Source organism: Theropithecus gelada, chromosome X (assembly GCF_003255815.1).
Source record: "Theropithecus gelada isolate Dixy chromosome X, Tgel_1.0, whole genome shotgun sequence".
Lineage (NCBI taxonomy): Eukaryota > Metazoa > Chordata > Mammalia > Primates > Cercopithecidae > Theropithecus > Theropithecus gelada.
In genome coordinates, this window is record NC_037689.1 from 132111292 (window position 1) to 132115794 (window position 4503).

The 4503-nt window shown below is 51.1% G+C and overlaps 1 long non-coding RNA gene across 1 annotated transcript; it reads right to left on the minus strand.

Annotated features, from left to right (window-relative positions):
- Positions 1-1017: 1017 nt before the first annotated feature.
- On the minus strand, positions 1018-4284 carry LOC112615626. The gene is made up of 2 exons (XR_003117424.1): positions 2381-4284; positions 1018-1680 (listed from the first exon to the last, which is right to left on the minus strand). It is a non-coding gene; the product is annotated as an uncharacterized LOC112615626 (long non-coding RNA).
- Between the last annotated feature and the right edge of the window lie 219 nt (positions 4285-4503).

The following is a 4503-nucleotide window of genomic DNA, read 5'->3' on the forward strand; positions in this document are numbered from 1 at the left end:
AAAGAAGAAGAAGAAAGTATTTGGAAAAGTATGTAAACACACGATACAAAGGCAGGATGTTAGGATACTGGTGATTCTGTGGCCACGCCTTTAGAAGGTCTGGTCTTAGGGTAATAGTCTCATCTGGATGGCAGGTGGGGGTGGACATGAGGGAACACGTGAGGGAACTGACTTGGGAGACTCAGACTTCAAAGCTACCAAGACTCTCACTCTCAGGTTGCTGCAGTGTTCTGAGCTCCCTGACTCCAGCAGTGGAGCCAAGGCCATGTTTCCAAACTCCCACCAATTGCTCAGATTATAGAGCTCAGTAGTGGAATGGGGAGTGCTCAAAGGCCCAAACAACCACAGGAAGTGGAAGTCTTTCGTGACTCCTCCCTCTTGGCTCAATTTACTATCCCCACAGGGGTTTTAAGCCTGGCGGAACTTGCCAAAGAGATCAGCTGTGGAGCTGGGGAGGGAGGAAAAGGTGGCAGATAGGTGAAATATTATGAAAGAGCTAGACAATCCTTGTTTATTCACTGAGCAGTAACTAATGGGTGGGCCTGAGTGGGATGTAGGGGGGCAGGGAGATACATGTTTGCTATACTTGATGTATATATACTCTTTTTTGCTTAAGAGTCATGTGATAACTCTAAATACAAATGCATATATAAAATTCTAGGGTTATGAGATTAAGTCATACTGCAGGCCAATGGGGAAAAAGATCTCTAAAAACATATGCCAACTTGCATATAGCCCCTGACTCAAGTCTTTTAATTTCTATCGATAAACTCATTGATCTTCCCCAAACATATTTTTTGAACCTAGTTTTATTTTCATCTTGCACAGTCTCAGGAAAGCTGCCTGTAAGTTAACTCCCATCTCATAGGCTCAGGTTTTCTGCAAATGTTGCCCTGAACTCTATAGCAGTCCAGGATTCAGGGAACGAACCCAGTCCCCTGCTGCCCCATCTGCCTTGATGAGTTGATAGGTATGGTGTTTTAAAACAATCCGCAAAACAATTTGCACTGCACAGTACTTAGGAGTTTTTAATTGGACAGTTGCCCATATTAACGGAAATCAAAAGCATCATACAGTCATTCAATGTCCCAGCACTGGAGTACAGCCCACTGTTTTCCTGTGTGGGGTTCCACTTTAGTCCTTGTCTGTGTGCATGCATACATTTTTACAGAGTTGCAACCACTGCCTTTTTCTGTGGCTCTGGTTATTGACATCTAGTTTTCCAAGTAACATTGACACACATCTGTTCAAATCAGTTGACGTTACCATCATGACTGACTCATTTGGCGGGAAAACCAAATTTACATGGCAATTGGAACAAAGAAGTGTGGGTATGGGGGAACAGCGGGGAGAAAGAAATGGTGGGAGAAGATTCCTTGGACTTACAGATCATAAAACATTTCCCAATAACATTTTTAAAGGATGTATAATATTACACTGAGTGACTGATTATATTTTACCCTTCTATTTGGGACACTTGGGTGGTTTTCAATGCCTAGAGAGTTTTAAAATGCATATAAATTACAGCCTTTGAGAGATGATTGTATTTTCTTGAAACAGGAGTCTTCTTGTCCAGATCCCCGCCAAGCGTGTTGATGTAGTGTTCCTTTGTCGGAAAAAGAAAAAAAAAAAATCAGTACTGCTAACTGGAGATGCCGGATGCCTTCAAGAAAAACATTCCTGTGATTTAAATTTTTAAAAAATTATGTTTAATTCTGGTTTATCAAACAACCTGGGTATCTTGTCTCATAACTTACCGAAATGTCGAATTTTAGATTTAGATTTATACTAAGCTCTTCCTAGTTTAAGGGCCACGTCTGCCTAATAAACTTTATACAATGCCACGTGTACGCAGCTTCCTCACTAACAAATAACATGTGTTGGGGAAAAAATGAGAAAATAGTGGAAAGGTGCCTCCTTGGAGGTGGTAACATCGGGTCAATTAATCAACCGAGTATAAATTGATTCACTTTAGACAAGTCTCCCACACATTATGATGCACATTTAGCAACGTTGAAAAACAATTTAAAAGAATACCTTAGGGAGTTGTTAAAGAGAATTTATAGTCTGGAACGAATTGCAATCTTCTTAATTGATACGGAAATGTTTGGCTAAAATATTGCTTTATTCACATTTTTGTCCTTGGAGGAAAATCTAGGCACACTGCAACTTGGATCGTGTAAATAAAGGTACAAGGAATGTTTTAAGTCAGAAAAGGGCACCACGCAGTCGGGGGGCTATGTGGACGAGCTCAATTTCGATGCATCTCGGGAGACCCGGGCAAAAGGCCGCTTGGATTCCGGGAGGCAACGCCCCCAAGTCAGGATCCCTTGCTCGCCGCCCTCCGCCCCTCGCGTCCCCAACCAGTCCCGTATCTCACCTGGGTCCTGCAGGCGTCCACTGGAGGAAGCCGGATGGCGCGGGCTTGGTCTTTTCAGGAAGGCTGGCTGGCACCGGGCTTCCTTCTGGCTCCAGGGGGAACCGTACAGAACGGGGAGAAAGGGGGAAGCTGGTGAGAGGCAGAAGGGGCGTCACAAGGTGGCTCCCCCACCCCCAAGTGCAAAGGCAGGCGGATGCGGGGACCTGTTCGCCGTTTGAGCCTGGAGATCGCGGGCCTGAGGGGCCCTGCGCTGGCCGGCCGGGGCGGGGCGGGAGCAGAATGGGGGCTTCCAGGCCTGGGAGTCTCCGCCGGGTCGGGCTGGTGGGCGGCGCCCCGGGAGCCTGAGGGTCCCCGTCGGCCCGGGAGGGACCCGAGCCGCCCCCGCGCACTGCCCCGGCGCAAGGGAGTCTGGGAGAGCCAGCGTCTCGGGCCGCTGAACCCGACTCCCAGCTCTGGACTCCGGAACCCCGGCCCCACCCCAAACTGGGAAACTTCTATGGGCCCACTCCTGGTCCCGGGAAGCCCAGTTCTAGCCAGCCCATTCAGACCAGAGGCATTTGGGTGTGTTGTGGCTTTTGTTGAAAGGTGACAAAAAGTGTGGGAAAGATTCCACGCCTCCCTCCCCACGCCCGCCAATGGTCCTTTACCTGCCCATGTTTCAGATCAAATAATTAGCTCAAGTGATTTGAACAGAAAGTTAGCGAATTAGCCCTTTTCCAGTCAGGCTGTCAAGCTCCCAGGCGGGCAACTCGCAACCCCATGTCCTCACCGAAGGCTCAGGAGGCCAGCCCAGTGAGGGATGGAGGTGGCTTTGGAGGACGACAGTTGTGCAGCACTTATGAGCGACAGCGCCCAGGACTTTTGGAGTCACGAAGGGCCCCTGAAATCGACAGCTCAGGTCCCGCCCCTGGGGCGACAAAGGAGTCTTGGGGGCGCGCCTCCAGGGTGGAATTGTGGTAGCAGATTTTTGGGAGAGGAGGGCGCAAAGAAGCTAGAAACGCACATCCTCATTCGGGAACTATCCCAAGGCCCCCACGCTTCTCAGCAGGCCTCAGGCTCAAATTGGGCCGGTTGGCGCCTTCCACCCCGCCACGGGTTCATCCGCCCGCAAGGCCTCGCGCCTCACCGGATCCTTCTAGGGTGCTGGAGCTCCATGGAGCCTCCCTAACCCAGCAGCGGGGAAGGGAGGGCGAGGGAGTGGGGAAGCAGCCTGTTACTTTTATCTTTCCTGAACTCTTAAGTCCCTTCCATACCCAGGACATGAGCGCGTTTACCAGGAACCGCAGAGAGGTGTGAAGACTTCTTGCAGCTGCTCACCCTTCCTCTCCCCTTACTCCTTTTCCAGTCCTCCCCACCCCCCCACCATTTCGTGGTTGGGGACTGAAGATGGGTTTTCTTCGTTGTCCTGTGGATGGTATTCTGATTGGGAAGGGATTTTTTTCAATTGTTTAAATTCTACCTGAGCAGGGAAAGGGGGTGCCAAAATGAAGCATCATTCACGTCCAGTCACATATGCAAGGACGGGGCAAACGTTTGATGCAATCTTGGGTCGCGCTGCTCCCAGGGCCCACGCCGCAGGCGATGGCCTAAGACTTACCTGCTGGGTAGGCCCGAACGGCAGTCCCAGACTTACCCTGGCAGCGGAAACAATACTCCAGAGTACTGATCACTCACTGCAGAACTGTTCCCGCTGCTAGGGCACGGCTGAGCGCGGGCACCGCGTCCCTCCTCGACTCGCACCGCCTATGTGCGCCCTGGACCGGCCACCCCTAGCCCAGCCAGGAATACTGCCCTCCCCGGACTACAGTCCTGCTGCATGGACAAGGAAGGCCGGAAAGAGAGACGCGAGCCCCCGCCCACCTACCTGCTCGAGCCGGCCTCGCGGGGAGCGGCACCTGGTGGCAGGAACACGCGTCCGGCAGACCCCACCTTCTACCTTCCCCACGAGGGGGTATAGCAGCGCCTCACGTTTTGAACCATTTAGAACACTTCAAAACATGAATTGCTGCTGTATCCCCTCGGAGTCAATGAAGGGGGATAGATCTGGGGTACCTGCGGGTGTAGAAAGACTGGATGACTGGAGGAAGCCCCGCCCTACCCCATGGCAAGGAATAGGGCAAAAC